This window comes from Desmodus rotundus, chromosome 3, assembly GCF_022682495.2.
Source record: "Desmodus rotundus isolate HL8 chromosome 3, HLdesRot8A.1, whole genome shotgun sequence".
NCBI lineage: Eukaryota > Metazoa > Chordata > Mammalia > Chiroptera > Phyllostomidae > Desmodus > Desmodus rotundus.
In genome coordinates, this window is record NC_071389.1 from 96,687,240 (window position 1) to 96,713,698 (window position 26,459).

Below are 26,459 nucleotides of genomic sequence, written 5' to 3' on the forward strand. Positions count from 1 at the left end.
CAGAGACCCAGACCAAGAGCATGGAGAGAAGGGGAAAATGCCTTTATTTCAGTTTATCTTTTGGTCATTTTGGAAAAAGCACCTTCCTGTGCTCAAGCAAACAGCTGAGGAGACCTTTTTAGATCTTGGTCAAAGTCAATAGATGTTACAAAGATTCCAAATGCCTGGCTTTTCACAGGGGCTTAGACAACAGCTAATATATGGCACAATATCCATTGAACACATATTTATTGTGGACTTCCATTATAAAACATGATGCTAGCAACACACAGGTGAATGACTTGAAGACAAGAGGAATTCACAGTCCCTAACACAGATCCTGGTTATTGATGGGACCCTAGGTGAGAAACACACACATATGCACGCACAGGCACACACACACACTTTTAGGGAGGGGGTGGGAGTGATAGTGTCTATGTATCTGATAACATTTGAAGTATCTATCTTTTTCCACCTACCTCTCATTCATCCAACCATCCATCATCTGTCCATCAATTACTGATACCTTCTCTGTGCCAGAATATACAGAACATTTGTGACTGTAAAAAAATCCATAGGATAGAAGTCTCAGATACTTCTGAGATATGCCAAGATGAGAAACAAACAGAAAAGGTAACAGAGAGAGGTGGGCACAAGAAAGTTTGTCACTTTCTTTAGTTTTGCAATAATATTTAAAATGCAAACAAAAATTGAGGAAAAAATAACATTCTTCTTCCTATAGGCCACAAAGTCAGGCAGACTTACCACACACATTCCGATATGACAGAAAATGGGCAAAGTATTCCTTCTAGCACTTTTCCTCAGAAAGCCTCCACAGCCACCCCAGAGTGGGAGATGACAGATAGTTTGTACAGGCTACATATATTTCATCACATTTACAGCTTTTTAAAATTATTAACCATTTGCTTTATTTGGTAATAGATAAATTAAACATTTCTTCAGGGACAGGAATGTTGTCTTCTTATGGTGTCCCCTTCTCAAAGCTCAGTTCAATGACTGGTGATCCAAGAACTCACTCAAAAATGATGTGGTTTATCTGGATCAAAGTTAAAAGGTTACCCAGAGAGACTTTTGGAAACCATTTACTTTCATAAAATATTCTTCCTTTTTTGAGAGCCAGACATTGCAAAACTGCCTAAAGATGGGAGAACAGGTGGACTAAAGATGGAGGCTGGGCTATGGTAAGAAAAAGCATCTATTGCCTTGCTTGTGTCAGGCTCCTGCTTTTATTTTACCTTTCTGCTTTCTTGTCTCTCAGCTCTAAATCCAGCTGAGAATGCCCTCATGCAGCCTTGGGAGATGTGTAAGCCTCACTATGGTAGGCAGTCAGACAGGAATAAGGAGAACAGGACAATAGGCCAGGTTCAGAATGTCACCAGGAAAGAAAGTCCTGGGCACCTAGCACCAGGTACCTAGCAAAGGACAAAACTGGGAAAACAAGAACCTCACCCCAGGGTAACCTTTCCTCCCCTAGCATATCACTGGCCATTTGGGTGGAACCATCCCCCTGACCTTTCTTCCCCTGACATGTTGCTGGTCATACAGGGGGAATGAGGAAGGGGGTGGAGAATAGCTCCTAAGCATAAACCCCCAGGACAATGAGGTTCTGACCCGCATCAAATACATCTAGGCCTCAGTTGTGTTTCAGCTCCAGGCCCAGGAAAGCAGTGAAATCAGAGAAGTGACACCATGGCTGCCTCAGGACCAGCTGTATTGATTAATGACCACCTGCCCTGGTGCTGACCAACCAGTGAAGTCCATGACCCTGAAAGGACACACCTGGAAAGGTGATTAATATTCTATTGGGATCCTCTCCCTGACGCCTCCAGGTAAATATTCTCCACATGGAGGACCCAGTGCAGCTCTGTCTACTGGCATGCCCATGCCTTTCCCTACCCCTTTCCCTCGGGCACATTTTCCTGGTCTCTTTCTTTCTCCTAAGCTTCAAAGGACCTGCTTTGCTTCTGTAACTTGTTTTCTGAGCCCATTTATTCTATGGCTCACTTCTACCTCTGTGACTTTCTAAATAAATTTTGCTTGTATTTTAGCCTTGGCTCTGAATTCTTTCTTAACCAGAACTCAAGTACTGAGGTTGCTGAACCAAGGTCTGGTCTGACTCTACTGGTCTAATTCCTGGTGCTATCTGCACTGCTGATATCTCTATTGAAGCTTCCTCCACTAGGGGAGGCCTGTCAGCTCCAGACTCATCGGAATTGACCATCCATCTCAGAAACATGCCTGAAGAAGGTTGGGCCATGGAAGAGGGAGAGAAAATAGTCACTGGTTCCAACCATGATCTCTGGAACTATTTGTTTTTTCCCTTGAGGCAAAGAATCCAATGATTTATATACACTGAAAAAGTCTTAGTGAAGATCCTTCCTGCAGATCAACCTGATTCTTTGGACCTACAAGTATTCCTCATGGGGCCCTGTTCTCAGTGCAAAAGCTCTTTTTGCCCTGAATTATCATTTCCTTAGAAGTCTCCAGGAAGGTTCTGAGACTGAAAGATTTACAGACAATCCTCTAAGCTTGGTGGAATTTGGTCAGTGACTGGGCTTAGAAATTAGCTTCATGGGGAGAGACTGAGTGGGGGTAAAATAACAACAACAATGTGTAGAGGCAGCCATGCAAAAGAAACTGCAACTGGAATGAGAGAAATAATTTTCTGAGAGGAGAGGAATGTGAAGTAAAAGAGGAGGTAAGTCTTACCAGGAGAAACCTGAGGAGGATTCCAGCCCATTGTACTAAGAAACTGTCTCTGTGGACACATGACCACAGAGGCCAACCAGGATGTGGAAGTAATTGGCAGGGGATCATCAAGATCTCTGCATTCACACCCCAAGGGAATGTGCAGCTCACAGTCCTGGGTTCGGAGGACAGAAAAGTGAACTGGGAATTCACATGTTTGTTGTCCATACATTCCAAATCTGGACATTTAATGCTCATGTGAGGTACTATAACATTCCTTCCATCAAAGTGATCATGAGTCTGTCTGGCTCATATACACAAAGGTTTGTGGAAGAGGACAACCATGCTGCCAGATCACAGAATGGTGTGCAACCAGGAGCCTAAAATGGAGACCAGTCACTTCAACAAAAACTACTTCTGGACTTCCATTTCTATCAGTACCAGATCAAAGCATCCAGGAGAACCTTCCTAACTGATACAACTAAAATGCTGGTTGAAAACTATGAAGACCATCTTTGAAATACACTGCTGAAACTGGAGTTTCATAGCACCAGCTGTGAAGTGTTTTTGAAAAAACAAATAAGTAAGTAAACAAACAAATCTAATCAAATCTGTCCACAGGAAATACCGAGGCTGAAGCAGAATGACGCACAACAGCACACAGGATAAAACCAGCTCAATAAAGACTGTGGGGATTCCACAGGACAAAGACTAGGGTTTGTCAACAAATTACTGGCAGGAAGAGGCAGTGGGAACTGCAAACGGTGAAAAGAAATGGAAGAGACATGATCCAGTGTCACATGTGGACCTTATTTCAAACAAACACATGCCATGAAAGATGGCTTGGAGACTAGTAAGGAAACCTGCAGATAGACTGATATTAGGGAATAGTTGATAATTTTGAAAGATGTTGATGTTGCCGTTATGCTTTTCCTTTTTTTAAAAGAATCCATCTGTTGGAGATACACACTGAAATATTTACAGGTGAAATAATAGGGTTTGGAGTTTGCTTTAAAAGATTCCCCCCTAAAAAAGTAAAGGAGATAAAAAATGAGATTGGCTAATGTGAATAACTGTTGACACTGGGTGTTCTATACACAAGGTCATGACGCCAGAGCCAGATTATTGTGGATGTTTGAAAGGATCCATAATAACAAGAAAAAGAAATACATTGCTGACCTGACAAAAAAGAAAATATTATGCAAAGGTCAAAAACAAATACAGGGGAAGATGGCGGCGATATAGGTGGGAGTGGAGTCCACTTACCCTCAGCACCAGTGAAACGTCTAGCTGATCTGAGGAACAGAGCGAACAGCCAATGGTATTCCAGCATATATGAAGATCGGAGACCAAAGATAGAGGACATTGAAAGATCTGATGGTAAGAAGAGTGCTTAAGCACAATAAGGCCCCTGGGACCTGCGCGGGGACCAGGGTGGCTGAAGCCCCGGCCCAGACGCAGGGTCTGCTGCAGGATCCTTGGGAGAGAGCCAGGCTGGGCTGTGTGAGCAGCCAAGTGCTTGTTTGGACCAGGAGGGCTTGAATAGGAAGAATTGCTCAAAAAGAAAAAGAGAAAATAGAGGCACTCAGCAGCTAGTTAGAGAACTCTCCCCAGCAGCCGTGGCCTCTGGCGCCCCTCCCCTCTCAGCCCCTGGACTGTGAAACCGGGATAAGCAGCCCCAGCACTCACCTGAAACGCACTTGCACACACCCACATTAGCGAACTGGGGGCCCACAAATGAAACCCTGGCTGGGCACCCATACTTGAAACCTCGGGTGGGTGCACACCGGGAGAAGAGGCTGCTGCCCTATGCAGAGGCTGCTGCCCCATGCACAGGCCCAAAGCGGCGGACCGGCTGATCAACTGCCTGGCTGCCTGTGAGGGACCACACCTAAAAGCACCAGTTCTGAACAACTCTCACCTAGCCCCTGCCCACAGAGCCCTACAGGGCCTACTATCCCTCTAGGATGAAGGCAGAACACACAGCAGAGGGGAGCTGCATGGCTAGGGGAGACTGCATTCCCCAGAAAGACTCGACCCAGTAGGGGGCTGAACTACCCCATAGCAGCACCAGGAGCCCCTAGCATCTAAGACAACAAAGGGCAAGAAGGTGGAGTATGAGTTGCCCCTAATGGGTGCAACTCAAGGACAGCACAACTGGTGAACTAAAGGCCTAGTGGGGAGCAGAAGAACCCTGAGGAACTGGACTGGAGGCTGAACAACAGCAAAGAGTGTGGCTCAGGAAGGGAGAAAAGTGAAACGAATCCTTCCAACCATCCCCTCCCATTCCATAGACAGGACGACCAGCAGAACTAACCTGACCGGTTTAAAGCCAGCAGAAGACTTTTTTCTTTTCTTTTCTTTTTTTCTTTCCTCCTTTCCCCCTGAATTCCTTCTTCCTTTTTGTCCTTCTTTCTTTTTTTATTCCTTCTTCCTTCCATCCTTTACTTTTTTATTACTTCTTACTGCCTTCTTTTATTTATTGTTTGGTTTTAATTTTTGTCAAAATACCTTCTTATCTTGCCTCCGATCTTCTTTATTCCTTCTTCCTTCCTTCCTTTCCTTTTCTATTCCCTTTTTCCCTCCTTCCCTTCTCCTTTTATTTTCCCCTTTCTCTTTTTCTCACAGGTGAGACAAGAAAACCTGGAGTGATGAAAAGACCAGAGTTACACCATGTTAGACCCATAACCGTCAACCCAAGACCAGTGAGCACAGGAGATTAAGGAGACAGCACCACTCAATCCCACAGGCATTCTACCATAGAAGTTCATACCATAAACCCAGGGAGTCAGAATTGATCAATTTAAGAAGCAGAGGCTAACAAGAAGAGTCTCACAAACAATGGGAAGACAAAGGAACAATCCCCAAATGAAAGAAAAGGAGGAAGCCTCGGAAACAATGCTAACTGAAAAAGAGGCAAGTCAACTATCAGATACTGAGTTCAAAGCAATGGTTATCAGGAAGCTCAATGAGCTCACAGAGAACTACTAGAAACTATAGGGAAACTACAATGAACTCACTGCAAACCATATCAACATGAAAAAGGAAGTAGAAACTATCACCAAGGGCCAAGAGGAAATGAAGAATACAATTTCTGAACTGAAGAACACAGTAGAAGGAATCAAAAGCAGACTTGAAGAAGCAGAGGATTGGATCAAGGAGATGGAGGACAAAGTAGAATAAAATACCCAGAAAGAGCAAGAAAAGGAAAAGAGGCTCAGAAAGAATGAAGAGGGATTAAGAAAAATGCAGGACAACATGAAACGTAACAATATCCATATAACAGGAATACCAGGAGGAGAAGAAGAGAGCAAGGGATAGAAAACCTGTTTGAAAAAGTAATGATGGAAAATTTCCCTAATCTGAGGAGAGAAAAAGTCACCCAAATCCAGGAATCACAGGGAGTCCCAAGCAAGAGGAACCCAAAGAGGCCCACTGCAAGACACATCATAATTAAAATGGCAAAATTCCAAGACAAAGAGAGGATCTTAAAGGCAGCAAGAGAGAAACAGGAAGGAACATACAAGGGAGCCCCAATAAGGTTAGCAACTGACTTCTCAATGGAAATGCTCCAAGCCAGAAGAGAATGGCAAAAAATATTCCAAGTAATGAGAACCAGAGGCCTGCAACTAAGGCTACTTTACCCAGCAAGGCTCTCAATCAAGATAGAAGGCCAAATAAAGAGTTTCCCAGACAAAAGAAGGCTAAAAGAATACACTTCCACCAAATGAGCTCTGCAAGAGATGCTAAAGGGACTGCTTTAAGGAAAGGAAGGAAAAGAGAAACAGAGAGGAACACAGGTAGGAAAAAATGGCAATGAATAACTACCTATCGATAATAACCTTAAATGTAAATGGATTAAATGCTCCAATCAAAAGACATAGAATAGCTGAATGGATAAGAAAACATGACCCACACATATGCTGCCTACAAGAGACCCATCTCAGGACAAAAGACCTACACAGACTGAAAGTGAAGGGCTGGAAACAAATTTTCCAAGCAAACGGACAGGAAAAAAAAGCAGGGGTAGCAATACTCATATCAGACAAAATAGACATCCAAAGAAGGGCCATAAAGAGAGACACAGAAGGTCACTTCAAAATTCTCACAGGACGAATCCACCAAGAAGACATAAACATTGTAAATATATATGCACCCAACATAGGAGCACCCAAATACATAAAGAAAATCTTGGAGGATTTCAAGAAAGATATTGACAGCAACACAATTATAATAGGGGACTTTAACACCCCACTGTCAAAAATGGACAGGTCTTGCAAACAAAATATGAAGAAGGATATTGTGTCACTAAACAATACCCTAGATGAAATGGACTTAACTGATATATATAGAGCTTTTCATCCCAAAGAAGCAAAAAACACATTCTTTTCAAGTGTACATGGAACATTTTCAAAAATAGACCACATGATAGGACACAAAGCAAGCCTCAACAAATTCAAGAAAATTGAAATCATATCAAGCACTTTCTCTGACCACAAGGGCCTGAAACTAGAAACCAACCCCCAAGGAACAAACCGAAAACACTCAAAATCATGGAGACTGAATAGCATGCTATTAAACAATGAATGAGTCAAGAACGAGATTAGGGAGGAAATAAAAAACTTTCTAGAAACAAATGAAAATGAACTCACAACAACCCAAAACCTATGGGACACAGCAAAGGCAGTCCTGAGAGGGAAGTTCATAGCAATACAGGCCTACCTTAAAAAGAAGGAAACATTTCAAACAAACAACCTAACCCTACGCCTACAAGAACTCGAGGAACAACAACAAAGACAGCCCACAGCAAGCAGAAGGAAGGAAATAACCAACATCAGAGCAGAGTTAAATGACATGGAGACTAAAAGCACAATTCTAAGGATCAATGAAGCCAGGACCTGGTTCTTTGAAAAGATAAACAAAATTGACAAGCCTTTAAGTAGGCTCATCAAGAAAAAAAGAGAGAGGACCCAAATAAACACAATTAGAAATGAAAGAGGAGAGATTACAACTGATACCACAGAAATACAAAGGATTGTAAGAAATTGCTACGAAGAACTGTATGCCAGGAAATTGGAAAAACCTAGGTGAAATGGACACATTTCTAGAAAAATATAATCTTCCAAACTGAATGAAGAAGAAGCAGAAAACCAGAACAGACCAATAATAGCAGATGAAATTGAAGCAGTCATCAAAAAACTCCCAACACACAAAAGCCCTGGACCAGATGGTTTCATAGGAGAATTCTACAAAGCATTTAAGGAAGAGCTAACCCCTATCCTTCACAGACTATTCAAAAAAATCCAAACTGATGGAAGACTCCCAAACTCGTTTTATGAAGCCAGCATCATCCTAATCCCAAAACCAGATAAAGACACAACGAACAAAGAAAACTTCAGGCCAATACCACTGATGAACATAGATGCTAAAATTCTCAACAAAATATTTGCAAACCGCATCCAGCAATACATTAAAAAGATCATCCACCATGACCAAGTGGGATTCATCCCAGGGATGCAAGGATGGTACAATATTCGCAAATCAATAAACATAATACATCACATCAACAACAGCAAAGACAAAAATCACATGATCATATCAATAGATGCGGAAAAAGCATTTGATAAGATACAGCACCCATTTCTGATAAAACCACTCAGAAAAGTGGGAATAGTGGGAGCATTCCTCAACGTAATAAAGGCCATATATGAGAGACCTACAGCCAACATCATACTCAATGGACAAAAACTTAGAGCTTTTGCACTAAAATAAGGAACAAGACAAGGATGCCCTCTCTTACCACTCCTATTCAACATAGTATTGGAAGTCCTAGCCACAGCAATCAGAAAAGAAAAAGATATAGAAGGAATCCAAGTTGCAAAGGAGGAAATGAAACTGTCACTGTTTGCAGATGACATGATAGTGTACATGGAAAATCCTACAGACTCCACCAAAAAACTACTCCACCTAATATATGAATTTCGCAAAACAGCTGGATAGAAAGTCAATACTCAGAAAACAAAGGCATTCCGGTATACCAACTACAAAACTGCAGAAACAGAAATCAGGACAAAAATCCCATTTCATATAGCAATGAGAAAAATAAAGTACCTAGGAATCAACCTAAGCAAGGAGGTAAAAGACCTGTACTCAGAAGACTACACAAGACTGAAGAAAGAAATTAAGGAAGACATAAATGGAAGCATGGACCATGCTCATGGATTGGAAGAATTAACATCATCAAAATGGCCATACTACCCAAAGCAATTTACAGATTCAGTGCAATCCCTATTAGACGACCCATGATATATATCACAGACATAGAACAAACATTTCAGAAATTCATATGGAACCATAAATGACCCTGAATAGCTGCAGCAATTTTGAGAAAGAAGAACAAAGCAGGAGGGATCACAATACCTGATATCAAACTGTATTACAAGGCCACTGTAATCAAAACAGCCTGGTACTGGCATAAAAAGAGGCACATAGACCAATGGAGCAGAACAGAGAGCCCAAAAATAAACCCAAGTCTTTATGGTCAATTAATATTTGACAAAGGAGGCGGGAGCATAAAATGGAGCAAAAACAGCCTCTTCAACAGATGGTGTTGGGAGATGTGGACAGCTCCGTGCAAAAAAATGAAACTTCATCACCAACTTATGCCATACGCACACCAAGGCACACCATAATTACATTACCCAAGATTAAAAATAAGGAGAGAATCTTAGAAGCAGCAAGAGAAAAGGACACAGTTACCTACAAAGGGGTTCCCATAAGACTGTCAGCTGATTTCTCAAAAGAGACCTTACAAGCAAGAAGGGACTGGCAAGAAGGATTCCAAGTCATGAAAGGCAAGGGCCTACATCCAAGTTTACTGTATCCAGCAAAGCTATCATTTAGAATGGAAGGGAAGATAGAGTGCTTCTCAGATAAGGTCAAGTTAAAGGAGTTCATCATCACCAAGCCATTATTACATGAAATGTTAAAGGGACTTATCTAAGAAAAAGAAGATAAAAAAATATGAACAGTAAGAATGACAGCAAACTCACAGTTATTAACAAGCACACCTAAAACCAAAACAAAAGAAAACTAAGCAAACAACTAGAGCAGAAACAGAGCCACAGAAATGGAGATCACATGGAGGGTTATCAATAGGGGATTGGGAGGGGGAGAGAGGGGAGAAAGGTACAGAGAATAAATAGCATAAATGATAGGTGGAAAATAGACAGGGGGAGGGTAAGAATAGTGTAGGAAATGTAGAAGCCAAAGAACTTATGAGTATGACCCATGGACATGAACTATAGGGGGGGAATATGGGAGGGAGGGAGTGGGCAGGATGGTGTTGAGTGAAGGGGTGGAAAAGGGACAACTGTAATAGCATAATCAATAAATATATCAAACAAAACAGAGAAAAATAAAAATAAAAAATAAATTCAAGGTGGACAAAAGACTTAGTATAAGTTGGAACACCATAAAAGTCCTTGAGGAAAACATTGGCAGGAAAATCTCAGACATTCCACGCAGCAACATCCTCACAGACATGTCCCCTAAAGCAAGGGACATCAAGGAAAGAATAAAGAAATGGGACCTCATCAAAATACAAAGCTTCTGCATGGCTAAAGAAAACAGCACCAAATTACAAAGAGAACCAACAGTATGGGAAAACATATTTGCTAATGATACCTCAGACAAGGGCCTGATCTCCAAAATATATAAAGAACTCACATGACTCCACTTCAGGAAGACAAACAACCCAATTAAAAAATAGGCAAAGGACTTGAACAGACACTTCTCCAAGGAAGACATACAGAGGGTCCAGAGACATGAAAAGATGCTCAGCATCACTAGCCATCAGAGAGATGCAAATTAAAACCACAATGAGGTACCATCTCACACCAGTCAGCGTAGCCACAATAAACAAATCCACAAACAAATGTTGGATAGGATGCAGAGAAAAGGGAACCCTAGTGCAATGTTGGTGGGAATGCAGACTGGTGAGGCCACTGTGGAAAACAGTATGGAATTTCCTCAGAAAACTAAAAATGGAACTGCCCTTTGACCCAGCAATTCCGCTGCTGGGATTATACCCTAAGAACCCTGAAACACCAATCCAAAAGAACCTGTGCACCCCAATGTTCATAGCAGCACAATTTACAATAGCCAAGTACTGGAAGCAACCTAAGTGCCCATCAGCAAACGAGTGGATCCAAAAACTATGGTATATTTACACAATGGAATTCTATGCAGCAGAGAGAAAGAAGGAGCTTATACCCTTTTCAACAGCATGGATGGAACTGGAGAGCATTATGCCAAGTGAAATAAGCCAGGTGGTGAGGGACAAATACCATATGATCTCACCTTTAACTGGAACATAATAAATAGAAAAAAAAAAGGAAACAAAATATAACCAGAGACATTGAAGTTAAGAATAATCTAACAATGGTCGGGGGGGTGGGGAGAGGACAGTGAGGATAGGGGATTATAGGAACTACTATCAAGGACACATGGACAAAATCAAGGGGGAGGGTGGACGTGGGGGAGGGAGGTGGGTTCAGCTGGGGTGGGGTGGAGGGATGGGGAGAAAAGACACACAACTGTAATTGAATAACAATAAAAATTAAAATTAAAAAAAAAAGATGAGACCAAAAAAAAAAAAACAAACCCACAAATACAGGAACCCTGGGAAACCAGCGCCACTGCCAGTTTTTTCATTACATTATTTTTTATTGTATTTTTTCTATTACCATTTTCCCCGTCTATACCCACTACCACTTCTAACCACCCTTCCCCCCAGCAATTACCATACTGTTGTCTGTGTGCATGAGTTCTTTCTCTGTTTTTGCTCAATCCCTCCACCCTCCAACTCCACCCCCTGTGCTGTCAGCCTGCTCCCTATCTATGAGTCTATCTCTATTTTGCTTATTACTTCAGTTTGTACATTAGATTCCATATATGAGTGAAATCATATGCTATCTAATATCAAATTATACTACAAGGCCATAGTAATCAAAACAGCATGGTACTGGCATAAAAAGAGAAACATAGATTAATGGTACAAAATAGAGAGCCCAGAAATAAACCCATGCCTTTATAGTCAATATTTGACAAAAGAGGCAAAAACACACAATAGGCTAAAGATAGTTTTTTCAATAAGTGGGAAAAAATTGGGCAGATACTTGCAAAAAATAAAACTAGACCACCTTCTTATGCCACACACAAGAATGAACTCAAAGTGGATTAAAGACTTAAATGTTAAGAATAAAAACCATAAAAATCCTAGGTGAAAACACAGGCAGTAAAATCTTGGACATTTCTCATAGCAACATTTTTTCTGGTATGAGGGGGGACACAAACAAAATAACCCTAGAATTATCTTCTGAAGAACAAGCTCCTTCTGCTAAAGTCTTCCTCTGCTAGGTGAATGTTCTAGGAACCCATCTGTATTAGTATACCAGCTGGTGTTGTTGTGAGAGGCTGCATTTGGCTTCAGTGAATTTTTTTTGAAGACTCTTTCAATGTGTTGTCCCATTTCATGATGGGTGATGTATGAGCACACCTGCCCAAACTGTTCTGAGTGTTCAGCAGTTTTTGATCAAAAATAGTATGATCCCCCATGCCCTACCCTCCCTATACACCCAATCTCACCCCAAATGACCTGTTCTTTTTTTGGTTTCCCCAGATGGAAAAAGTCATCAAAGGGAAACATTTTGCCAATGTGGAAGAGGTGAAACAAAAAAACAGAAGCAGCACTAAAAGGCATCAAAATCAAGCCCAAAAACTGTTTTGAGCAGTGGAAATAATATCTCAACAGCTGTATTGCATTAAATGAAGAGTACTTTGAAGGTAACTACAATTTAAGCATGTAAGAATAAATAAATCTTCTCAGGCAAAGGAAACAAAAGAAAAAGTAAACAAGTGGGACTGTGTCAAAATAAAAGATTTTGCACAGCAAAGGAACCCATCAACAAAATGAAAAGACAACCCACTGAACTGAATATACCCAGGAGAATATACTAGCCAATACACGTCTGATAAGGGGTTAATATAAAAAATTTATAAAGAACTTTTAAAACTCAACACCAAAATACAAACCAATTAAAAAACTGGCAAAGTACCTGAACAGACACTTTTCCAAAGAGGTCATGCAGATGGCCAAAAGACATATGAAAAGATGCTCCACGTCACTAATCATCATATAAATCCAAATTAAAACCACAAAGAAATCATCTCACACATGTCAGAATGACTATCATCAATAAACCAGCAAACAACAACTGTTGGCAAGGATGTGGAGAAGAGGAAACCCTTGTGCACTGTTGGTGGGAATGCAAACTGGTGCAGCCACTGTGCGGAATAGTATGGAGTTACCTTTAAAAATTAAAAATGGAGCTACCTTATGACCCAGAATTTCCACTTCTGAGAATTTATTCAAAGAAACCCAAAACACTAATTCAAAAGAATATAGGCACTCCTATATTCATTGCGGTGTTATTTACAATAGCCAAGATTGGGAAGCAGCCAAGTGTCCATCAATAGATGAGTGGATAAAACAGCTATGTACATTTACACAATGGAATACTACTCAGCCATGAAAAAGAAGGAAATTTCACACTCTGTGATAGCATGGATGGACCTGGAGGACATTATGCTAAGTGAAACCACTGCCAGTTTTATTGTAAGGTTTCTGTTGAGCTATTATGCCTTTGATGATAGGGCAGGCTGCGAAGCCTTGGGATCATTTACAATGGGAGTTTACTAAAAGCTGCTTAAGAAAGTTTGACTTTGAACAGGCTACACCCTTAGTGGAAGCAAGAATGGGCAATATGCCAGCTGAACTGAGGACCAATCTCTTAAACACAAGATTTGTCAGCTGACTTCATCAAGTATAAAAAATAGTAACACATCATGTCTAATTTGGGTATTCCAAGAATATAAGGTGGTTTAACATTAGGAAAATTACTCATTTGTCACACTGAAGACCGAAAGAGAAAAATCCTATGATCTCAAAAGTTAAAGGAAATTCATTTGATAAAATTCAAAATTGACTTTTAACTTAAAATTAATCTCTTAGTAAACTGAAACAGAAGACAATTTTCACAATCTAATAAAAGAATATCAATAAAACCCCACAACAAACATCAGCCTTAATGAGGAAATCTCAAACATATGATCTTTAAGATCAGGAACAAGGCAAGGATACTTTTTCTATCACTCTTCTTCAGCACTGCACTGGAATGCCATCAGACAAAAGAGAAATAACAGGAATAAACAAACTACAGCCATTTGCAGATATGATTATCTATGTGAAAACCCCAAAATACCACCTGGAAATTTTGAGAATTAATAAGAACTTGTCAAGGTTATTGGATACCAATATACAAAGTCAACTGTCTTTCTATACAATCATGAGCAGTTAGAGTATATAATATTTTTAAAATATTACAAAACACAAATATATTTTAAAATATTTTTGTTGCCTTCATAAATGGTACTAGAGGTAAATTTAATAATAAATGTGCATTCTCTTTATGGAGAATATTATAAAACTTTATTAAAAGATATAAAGATGATCAAAATAGATGGAAGGATTCAGAAAAGCTGTGATTTTCTCTCAAATGGATGTATAGTTCAAATGCATTTCCAATGTAAATCTCAACAGAATTTTTTAATTACTTCATCAAGATACTTTGTCTGCCTCTCCGGTTCCTCTTCTATGAGGTAACCATCACCAGAAAAAAACCTACTTTATTGGAAAGGATTAAAACCTGATATATCCAAAACTACTTAGAACAGTGGCAATAGGGTAAATACTTGATAAATACTGCTTATTGTCAAGGTAAAGACAAGTAACTCTGACCAGGTGGTTCAGTTGGTTAGAACATCGACCTGATATGCCAAGGTTGTGGTAGATCTCCAGTCAGGGCAGATACAAGAAGCAACTGATGAATCCATCAGTAAGTGGAACAACAAATCATTGTTTCCCACTCTCTCTCTACCCCCTTCTTTCCCTTTCTCTCTCTCTCTCTCAAAATCAATAAATAAAATGTTAAAATATAAATAAACAGTCAAGTAATTCCAACAGGCACTATAAAAAAGACAAACACAAGTGGTCCATAAATCCATGAAGAGATACTCAACACAGCATTGGTAATCAAGGATTTAATAATTAAGCCATAAGGAGATAACATTTCATACTCACAAAGTTGACAAAAATTAAAAAGCCAACAATAGCAAATGTTGACCAAGATGTAGAACAAAGTATCAGCCACTAGCTATTCAATTCCCAAAAATACAGCCTAGTGTTCTCTAGACTACAGTAAAAATGCACTTCTACATGTGCATCAACAAGCAGAGGTAACTGAAATGCCCACCAACTGCAGAGGATACAAATCACGGTACACTCTCCAGTAGAAAAAAATGAATGTGTCAACATGGCTGATTCTTTGCTGAGTGGAAGAAGCAGGTCACAGAAGAACACATATTGATTCTAAGTATATAGTAATCAACACTAGGCAAAGCTAAATAAAACTAAATGAACTAGTATTTAGAGACACATACCTTATTTTTTGGACTATAAGACACACTGGACCATGAGATGTACCTAGCTTTTAGAGGAAGAAATTAGGGAAAAAAACCCACTCCACACCCTCCTCCCCCCCACCAGCGAGCCAGGTAAGCTACATTCAGACTATAAGATGCACCCCCATTTCCCTCCCAAATTTGGGGGGTGGGGTGCATCTTATAGTCCGAAAAATATGGTACATACGTGTCTTTAAATGATTTTATACTCTAAAGAAAAGCAAAGGAGCCATTAAAACAACAGGTAAAGCCAGCTGAAGGGCCTCTAGATCCTGAAGTTTTTGTTATATTATCATTCTTTTCTTTTTTTATAGCTTTTCTGACAGCTGTGAATGATTCTTAATTGTAGTTTTCATTTGCATTTCTCTGATCAGTGATGTTGAACATCTTTGCATATATCTATTGACCATTTTTATGCCCTCCTTGGAGAACAAGTGGCCATAAAAATGAATGAGATCTTACCAATTTTTTTATTTTTTATTTTTTTAATTTATTTTTTATTGTTACTCAATTACAGTCGTATGCCTTTTCTCCCCTTCCCTCCCCCCACCCCAGCTGAACCCACCTCCCTCCCCCACCCCCACCATCCCCCTCCCGATTTTGTCCATGTGTCCTTTATAATAGTTCCTGCAATCCCCTCTTCCCACTGTCCCCGCCCCACTCTCCCCTGGCCACTGCTAGACTGTTCCCCCCCTCAACTGGAGAGCATTATGCTAAGTGAAATAAGCCAGGCGGTGAGGGACATATACCATATGATCTCACCTTTAACTGGAACATAATCAACAAAAGAAAAAAGCAAACAAAATATTATCATTCTTTAAACTGTGCATATACATATGTTTAATAGGCTTTAATTATACATTTCACAATAAAAATATTGCTAAAACTAAAATGTAAAGACTATTCATTTCTAATCTAAATACCATACACCTTTATTAACCCTCTCTTAGCTTTCTTCCCAGAGTGATTTGGAATGAAAGCCTGGGAAGTCCATGTTTGAGACAGAGTCATTGTGATACAGCAGGAATGAAGAAACAGTGGGAACCGCAGACTCTACACACTGCTCAGTGTGGCAGTCTGCAAAACGCTCAGTGGTGGCTGGCCTGCAAACCAGGGTAGTGGAGATGGGAAATAGCTGGGGTTTTTTTTTCTTAATACTTTAGTTAAAGTACCATCATGTAAAATGTTGGGACAAACATGTGCATAGGCCGGAGCCCAGGTACTGGGCAGCAGACTTGAAATCCAGTCTAGATCCAGACTAGAAAAGAACCTCCTAGCAGTCACAGTTGAGAATGAATGGGCTGCGCTGCAGGTGGTAAGTTCTATGACTGTCTGGGCTGCACGTAGACATACGGGCTGAGTTCTTGGGGTTGGGAGTGAGACAAAACCAAGACAGTAAATAGAGTAAGTGGCCCCTCTGAGCTACTTCAAGCCTGAGATACTATGATTTCTTGGCTTGCTCTGTGTAAATCAGTCCACCCTGACTCCATAATGCCAGGTGAACGGGTGTAGTCAGGCACCAATCTTTAGAGAAATTAAAGACTAGTGTGTTGTTTCTGAGCATGGCAGAGAAATGTGACCAAGAACCCACACACTGACCTCTAGGGACTGGTAAGAGTCATCACATCCTCCCTTCCAGCCTCCAGGAAAAACAAAACACAACCCCTCCACCCCCCTCCACACAAACATTTCTTAACACAAGCCAAAGGCCTGTTCCAGAACAGACTTCTCCTTCCCAAAACTGTGATGGCATTTTTTTAATCAGTCATTACTATTCAGAAAAGGAAAAAAGGAGAGGGTTTGGGGAAAGAACATCTCAACTGTTGCTTCAAGGAGATGATGTGCCAACATGCATAAATATGGTAGAGATTCAAACACTGTGGAGGGAAGAACACTGCTGACCCTCGGACTCAGAAGCAGATCTCTCAGCAGGCTCTGCTCCCATCTGTGTGTCCTCTCCTCAGTATCACCCACTGTGCTTTTATAGTGATTGTCATTTTCATCAACAGGTTCTGAGCAGGGAATTCCAGAATAAAGGATCAACTTTGCCTTCTTAAAATACTACCTTTTAGGACTTATTAGTACTTTATAAATATTAGTTGACAGGTCATTAACATGGTTTTCCTTCTAAGGTAAGTACTGACTGTAACTTTCATTATTATTTTATATCTAAAAGATTAATGAAAACAACTTCACACCCACAAGGATGGCTATAACCACAAAGACAGAAAATAGTAAATGTTGCAAAAATGTGCACAAACTGAGAACCCTTATACTTTGCTCGTGGGAATGTAAAATGGATCCAGCAATTCCACTCCTAGCTGGATGAAAACATATGTCCACACATAGCTTGTACATGAATATTCATGGCAGGACTCTTCACAATCGTCAAAAAGTGAGAACAACTCAAGTGTCCATCACCAGATGAATGGATGAACAAATGTGGTCCACCCATGCAACGCATTGCTAATCAGGCATAAAAAGAGTGAGCATTGATACATGTGACTATAAAAGTGAACTTTGAAAATATTCTGCTAAATAAAAGAAATCACACAAAAATTGTCACACATTATCTGATTCTGTTTACATGAAGTGTTGAGAACAGGGGCTGGAGCCAGAAGAATAGGGAGTGGCTGTTACTGGGTATGGGGTTTCTTTTTGGAATGACAACAATGTTCTGGAACTTAGATGGTGATGCCTGCACAACTCTGTGACTAGACTAAAAACCAAATATAAAATTTAAAAAAGTAAAAGATTAGCACTCTGAGATATTTGAGGACCTCAACTAACAACAGTTAATAGTACCTATGAAACAGGCTTTCAGCTTAAAACAATGTCTTCATGCTCACCATCCCTTTGAACTCTATAGCGATATGGAGGAGAGTGGCAGTGTGAACACTGTCCTTTTCTTCATTTTCTCTGGGTGCTGCTGGAGGACACAGAGCCAGACCTCTGTGGAACCCATGGGGTCCAGGAGCTGCCAGCCTTGTGCAGAAGCAGAGTCAGACGTGCTGGGACCTAAATTGTATGTGCCTCCCACCCACTACCACATATAATATTCTTCCTGGAGAGAGAACTGGGTGGGGTGGGAGTTCCAAATGACTAGCATAGAATGCAGTTGGGTTATTTATTATTTTAAATATCACTGAGCATTCTTTGAGATGGCACGTATATTTGTGTTTCTGTGTGCGCATTTGTGATTATTCACAAATGTCCCCATTCATGAAGAAAATGTAGAGCCCATAGCTAGAGTCTCCAGGCCTCCTCCTTGCATCTTTCTCAGTGAGTCCTGCTTTACAGGTACTTAACCCTGTGCCAGCCCTTGTGGAACACCTGACAGCTTCCAGACCAAAACCTGATGAATCAGAGGTCCTAATGGCCCCCTGGCACTTCTCACTTCACAAGTATGTATTTTCCCTTTCCTTCCTTTGCACTGTCCCCTGGAATACATGCTGGGAGCCCAATCACAGCTAGCAAAAGCCAAAGCAGCAAAACATCTGCAATTTCTCCCTATGTCTGCTATAATGTTTTAATGCAACAACCTCAGGAGCAGGGTGATAAGGACACTACTACAGTACAAGGAAATCCCTCTGTATCACAGCTCAACAGCTGTGCTCACATGCCATATGTAGCTTTTTAAAAAATGATGCCTGCCTATTCTCATTCAATTCCAATCTAGCCATGGAAAAGCCACACCTTGGCCTCATCTTGACATTATAAGATTGTGCATGGAACTTTAATTGACAGCAATAAAGCTGTCTGCCCATATCCCAACATGGTGAGATACAGACACCAGAAGTTGTAGAAGTTGGAGAAGGGGTCTCATTTGAATTCTCATTGCTGAAAAACAAAAGGATGAACTTAATGAATTGGAAATCACTCACATGAACACTCTTTATGCTCAGTTAATGCATCCTTTTAAAAAGGTTTTTTTCCCTGCATTGAACCATTCTTTCACATTTGACTGGCAACTTCTGCAGATTTAGTCATTCAGCCAATTTACTGAGTAGCTCTAAAAAAATCAGCACACACTATTATACAGCACAGGCCCCATTTGTGGAATTATTTACAGCCTAATTTAAAAATCAAAGCTTCCTTAAGACTGACAATTTTATTGACTGACTTCAGCTCACCTCAAGGTGAGGCAAGGAAAGGCAAGGAAAACTTACACTTCTTAGTTCATTATCCTGCGCTGCTGCCACATCTTTCAACTGTCAAGGATGCCCGTGGGACCCACTTCACAGGTTTAGCTTTTCCTCTTCCTGGCCTGGCTGCCCTCGGACTCTGTGAGTTTACAGAGGAGAGTCTGAATTTAGGACCTGAAGAGGAAATGCAAATCATACAAAGTTCTAATAAAAAAAGAGAAGGGGGGGAGACTACTTGGGGATTTCAGGCTGTTAAAAGCCATGCCAAGTATTGTGTTCCTCTGTTGTCTTTTTCTCCCTTTCCCATTCTCCATCTCTTTTTCTTCTCTGTCCTTTGCCCCTTATCTACTCTCTCTTTTCTCTTTCCTTGCTGTGTCTTCCAATTGTCAAGGTGATTATTTTAAGCCATCTATTCCTTGAAATGTGGTATTTGCTTTGGTACTGAATCATCAGGACTGATAATCTTTAGAGCTCAGACCTGCCAGAAAATTGTCCCATCTCTGCTTTACAGAAGTCCTGAAGTCCTAACCACAAAAGGACTTTAGGCAAGCAGTGGTATTCCTTTACAAGTTGATCAGAACTTGGGGATTTTCATGGCCAGTCTTGGATGTCAACTTTCAACATTCACAATGGTAGTTGGAAGGAGATCCTCTCCTCTCTAGAAGTCTGTCTTTCCTTGAGTTGGCAAGGAACTAGGGTTGACATCAGCTACATGTTTATTCATACTTACTATATCGATTTTGCCACAAAGAGGGTTTTATGTAGACAAGACTCCTAAATTGGCTTTGGCAAAATTTAATCCCCTAGCAATTAGTCTCATTTCCTATAATCCATCCAGTCATTGAAAAATGAAAATTTCTATCTTAATAAAAACACTACCACCATTTACCTTCCTTTGTTAAATGGAAACAAAGCACAGTATAATTTGTAAAATACTATAAGGAGAAAATCAAAATTCTTTAACTGTCTACCCTGGCTCAACTAATTTTCACTTCAAATGCTTTTAATCCATGCTGGCTTTGGCAATGAAGGATGTTCTGAAGTGAGGAAGAGGCAATTTGCATGCTCCTTTTACTATGCCAATTTACTAAATTAACTGCAAAAGCAGTAAAGGAACGGCATTTTGATGAAGACAGTCTAATTCAAAATGAATGTGAGGACATAAAATTAGAGTTCTATTACCGCACACCTCAAAGCATGCAAAGAACACAAAGAGTTCCAGAGACACGTTTGTGCATGTTGGCATCTGTGTGTCCATGTGACTGTCTTTCATGAGTACTATTACAATTTTTTTTAGGTTACTTTGATTGATTATGCTATTATAGTTGTTCCTGCTCTTTTCCCCCTTCACCACCACCACCCAGCTGAACCCTTTCCCCTCCTTCAGTCAATCCCCATAACATTGTCTGTGCCCATGGGTTATGCATAAATGTTCTCTGGTTAATGCCTTCACCATTTTTCCCTGGTAGCTGTCAGTCTGTTCATCTCCATGTATCTATGCTTCCATTTTCATATTTTGTTTGTTAGTTTATTGTGTTCATTTGAATCCACATATAAGTGAAATCATATAGTATTTTCCTCCACTGACTGGCTTATTTCACTTAGCACGTAATATTATCCAGGTCCATCATGCTGTTTCAAAATGTAATGTAAGAGTTTCTTCTTTTTTCCCCCACCGCATAGTATTCCATTGTGTAAATGTATCACAGTTTTTAAATGCACTCATCTACTGATGGGAACTTAGGCTGTTTCCTGATCTTGGCTATTGTAAATAGCACTGCCATGAACATAGGGGTGCATATATTTTTTTGTATTGGTATTTTGGGATTCATCTGCAGAAGTGGTATCCATGGGTCATAAGGCAGTTCCATTTTTAATTTTTTGAAGTAACTCCATTCTGCTTTCCACAGTGGCCTCACCAGTCTGCATTCCCACCAACAGTGCATGAGAGTTTCCTTTTGTTCACATCCTTGCCAACACTTGTTTTTTGCTGATTTATTGATAGTTGCCATTCTGACAGATGTGAGGTGATAACTCATCGTGGTTTTAATTTGCATCTCTCTGATGATTAGTGATGTTCAGCATTTTTCCATGTCAGTGGACATATGTCCTTTGAATAAGTGTCTATTCAGATCATTTTTTAATTGGATTATTTGTCTTCCTGAAGTTAAGCTATATTAGTTCTTTGTGTATTTTGGAAGTTAAACCTTTATCAGATGCTTCATTTGAGAAAATGTTATCCCATAGAGTGGGCTTCCTTTTCATCTTGCATTTTCTTTTCATCTTGCTGATGGTTTCTTTAGCTGTGCAGAAACTTTTTAGCTTGCTATAGTCCCATTTGTTTTTTTTTTCCTTTGTTTCTAATGCCCTGGGAGATATATTGGCAAAAATATTGCTTCATGAAATAGGTGAGATTTTACTGCATGTTTTCTTCCAGGATTTTCATGGTGTCATGACTTACATTTAAGTCTTTTATCCATTTTGAGTTTATTCTTATGTGTGGTGGTCTAGTTTCATTTTTCTGCATGTACCAGTCCAGTTTTCCCAAGACCATTTATTGAAGAGACTCTCTTTGCTCCATTGTATGCTCTTGCCATCTTTGTCAAATATCAACTGACTATAAAGGCATGGGCTCTGTGTTCTGTTCCTTTGATCTATATGTCTGTTCTTATGCCACTACCAGGCTGTTTTGATTATAGTGGCCTTATAGTATAGTTTGATATCAAATATTGTGATACCTCCACTTTTGTTCTTCTTTTACAAGATTGCTGAGGGTATTTGGGATCTTTTTTGGCTACATATAAATGTTTGGAATATTTGTCCTAGTTCTGTGAAATATGCCATTGGTGTTTTAATAGGAATTGTGTTAAATGTATAGATTGCTTTAGGTAGTGTGGACATTTTCACAATGTTAATTCTTCTAATCCATGAACATGGTATATGTTGCCACTTATTTGTATCTTCCTCAACTTCTTTCTTCAGTGTCCTATTGTTTTCTGAGTACAGATCTTTCACCTCCATAGTTAAAATTTATTCCTAGGTACCCTATTTTGCTGTTGTTGATGCAATAGCAAATGGGATTTTTTTTTAGTTCTCTTCCTTTCTCTCTCTCTTTTTTTTTGAGGGACTGGTTCTTTATTTTAAAAAGACATCTGTCAATTTTCAGTATCAAAATAGTTGCACTATTGGTTTCTCTTTCACTGAATTGGCTCCCAAAGAGACCATAACAAAGGAGAGTACATTTTAAGCAAGTAAGCTGCAGGATGCGAACCTAACGGACCTCACCAATAAGGGGGTAATGGGTAAGGAAAGAAACTTAAAGATCAGCACACTGCCAGTGCAGACTGTGGAGAGCATTCACAGCCGGTTGGGGTGGCCAGAGCGACCCAATCACAAAGAAGCAAAGTTTCAAAATAATATAAAATTTAAAAAGTTTTGTACATAAAATATTCAAGATTTCTCCAGCACAAACTGATACAAAGCACCATGAGATGGCACTTTTAGACACAGCAGCTTCAGACCCAGAAAAGGGTGATGAGATGATTCCATATGGCTAAATCAGTGGCAAAAACATAATTTTGTTTTTTTCAAGGAGGCGAATAATTGATCACTTCAACATAAGGGGCACATGATCCATTTTGTGAAACCCTGAGAAGGGGGTAGAGATGGGACCAGGATTTGGTCTCAGAGAGGTATCACCATTTTACTTTGGTCACTTCTCATTTAAAAAAAAAATTACCCCACAATACCTTAAAGCTGAAACCTGACCATCATTTTTTTTCCCCTTTGGCTAACTCCTCCTGGAATCACCTTTCTGGCTTGACTGGTACTCTGCACGAAGCAATGACTCCCCATAGTGGAGTCTTTCTCTGGGCTCTGTTTGGCTCTCAATGAGGCAGACCCATACATCTTTCCCTCCCCTATGCACAGGGAAGTATGGATTAAACTGAAAAATTACCTTCCAAAAGTGAGAAAGGGATTAAACTGCTGCTTGAGAACTGTGGAATTAATTGGAATGTTTCACAAATGGTTGCTACAACAACAAAAAAAGGTAATTATAAAATGTACACATCACTACATGCTTTTAAAGACACTGCATTGTGCTCACATTCCCTTAAATGTTGTTCCCAAAGGTACTCAACCTCTAGCCCAACCAGAATCTCTGGGAGAGGCAGAGACAGTGTGATGAAAAAGTATAGGAGACTTCTGTGTGGTGTGGGCCCAGCTCCCACTCAGAAAGGCCAGTGGAAAGTGAGGTCTGGCACACAGGACCCACACCCACAGATAGGTTCTCCCGTGGGGAATCAGGACTGCACTTTACCTAGGTGGCTTTGAGACTTGCTTTTTGCTAAAACTCCTCAACCTGAATTGAGGCACAAATGTTTACTGCATATCTTTAAAGTAACTTCCTAAAATCTATGCTAAACCTTCCAAGGATGAGTGTAACCAGTTCAACCACTTTTCCCTTTATATCTGGAAATATCCTTCTTTTCTGATGTAATTGGCAACATCCTCTCCTTTGTTTTCTGTAAAATGTAACCACCTAAGTTGAACCTGTGCACAGTAAATGAGGACCACCCTCAATGTAATGTGCCCAGAAAAGAAATAAAAGCCTGTCAAGGCAAAGGTCTGGGCACTCTCCCCTTGAGAGAGTGGCTGTACTGTCCCTTTTCCTCCACAGGACTCAGTAGTCCATGTGAATTTATCTCGTCTCAGCCACAATGCCATGGACACTGCAGGCCAGTGTCTTCATCAAAAAAGACATTGGGCAGCAGTGGGGAGAAGCAAAAGGAGAAAGCAGCCTTCCACTTAAAGATCAGTCCTCAGTTTAAAGGTCAGCTTCTGGCAGGCTGGCCTCAGGTGGAGTCAGGGTCAGAAGGAGGAGGAGCAGCAGCAGGGCAGGAATGAAGTGCTCTACATCTCATTCAGGTCAAGCAGAGTCTGGTCCAGCATCCTTTGTGTACAGAGGTGTTCCTCTTTGGTTCATTTCAGTTTATCTTCCAAGTCATCAATTCTCTTTTCCAGCTTGGCTACCGATCTCTCAGCAAACTCAGCACAGTATCTCTGCCTCCTTGAGTTTATCAGTAAGAAACTTTATCTCTTCCTCATATTTGTCTTTGTTTTGAGAGTACTTTTCTTCAGCAGTACTCAGGCACTTCAGGGTCTGGTCCATCAGTCTGATCTGTCCATTCATCTCTCAGCAATGGGACTCTGCCAGCTCAGCTCATTCCTCTGTGCATTCCAAATCTCCCTCAACAATCACCAACTTACGATCCACCTCTTTTTTTTTTTTTTAGGTTTTTATTTTTAGAGAAAGGAGAAGGGAGGGGAAAAGAGAGGTAGAGAAACATCAACACGTGGTTGTGTCTCTTGTGCATACCCTACTGGGGACCTGGCCTGCAACCGAGGCAGGTGCCCTGACTGGGAATCGAACCAGCAGCCCTTTGGTTCACAGGGCAGCGCTCAAACCACTAAGCAACACCAGCCAGGGCACTGGCCACCTCTTCATACTTCCTACCTGCGTGGGCTGCAATGAACTCAGCTTTTTTGAGCTTGATTTCCTGGAATTCCATCTTTCCCTCATCTTTTAAAGCTCAGTTTTCAATAACCTTCATACTTCTCTCACTTTCATCAGCAGCTTTCTCAGCTTCCTACAGCTTTTGCAGGGCAGAGGCCAGGCACTCCTGAGCACAGTCCAGCTCTTCTTCAAACAGCTGGATCCTACGGTTCAAGAAGGCCACCTCAACCTCAGCCTGTTCCTGGGCCCGCCCTTCTCCCTCCACTTCCCACTGGAAGCCCTTGGCCCTCTCCTCTGCATCATTGCCTGTTGCTGCAGAATTTGGATCTTGCGTTTCACCACTTCGATGGTGGTGATCCCGGCCACGGTGCCTGCCCTGCTCCTGTTCATGCTGGGCTTCCTGCCTCTTCCTCTCAGTGCTGCAGCCACTCCTCACCCTACTTCTGCCTGCTCCTTAGCTCGCTTTCTGATAGTTCATTATTGGTGTATAAAAATACCATCAATTTCTGGGTGTCGATTTTGTATCCAGCTACTTGGCCAAATTCATTTATTAGGTCTAGTAGATTTTTGGTGGAGTCTGTAGGGTTTTCTATGTACACTATGATGTCATCTGCATATAATGATGGTTTTACTTCCTCCTTTACAATTTGGATGTCTTTTATTTCTTCTTCTTGTCTGATCACTGTGGCTGGGACTTCCAAACTATAATAAAAGTGGTGAAAGTGTACATCACTGTCTTGTTCCTGATCTTAAGGGGAACACTTTTAGTTTTTGTCCATTGAAAATGATGTTAGTTATAGGGTTTTTTAAAAGATTTTATTTATTTATTTTTAGAGAGAGGAGAAGGGTGGGAAAAAGCGAGGGAGAGAAACATCAATGTGTGGTTGCCTCTTGCATACCCCCTACTGGGGAACTGGCCTGCAACCTGGGGATAAGGCACGTGCCCTGACTGGGAATTAAACCAGCAACCATTTGGTTTGCAGGCAGGCACTCAATCCACTGAGTCACACCAGCCAGGGATAGTTGTACGTTTTTTATATATGGCCTTCATTTTGTTGAGATATGATACCTTTATTCCCATTTTGATGAGAGGTTTTATGATAAAGTGGTGCTGGATTTTATCAAATGAGTTTTCTGCATCTATTGTTATGATTATGTGGTTTTTGTCTTTCAATTTGTGTATGTGATGTATCACATTTATTGACTTGCACATATTGTACCAACCTTGCATCCATGGGATAAATCCCACTTGATCATGGTGCATAATCTTTTAAATGTATTGCTGGATCCAGTTTGCTAATATTTTGTTGAAGATTTTAGCATCTAAGTTTGTCAGGGATATTGGCCTATAATTTTCTTTCTTTGTTGTATCTTTATCTGGTTTTAGAATTATGATAATACTGGCTAATACTATCTTCATAAAAAAGATCTTGGAAGTCTTCCTTCCTCTTGAATTTTTTGGAATAGTTTAAGAAGTATAGGTGTTAATTCTTCTTTGAATGACTGGTAAAATTCACCTGTGAAGC

At 40.4% G+C, this 26,459-nt stretch overlaps 1 protein-coding gene and 1 pseudogene across 5 annotated transcripts in view; both read right to left on the reverse strand.

Moving 5' to 3' along the window:
- The window catches only part of SH3RF3 (SH3 domain containing ring finger 3), a 399,165-nt gene that overhangs the window by 224,399 nt on the left and 148,307 nt on the right, over positions 1 to 26,459 (reverse strand). The window lies entirely within an intron of this gene.
- LOC112297649 (tropomyosin alpha-3 chain-like) lies at positions 24,321 to 25,080 on the reverse strand (annotated as a pseudogene).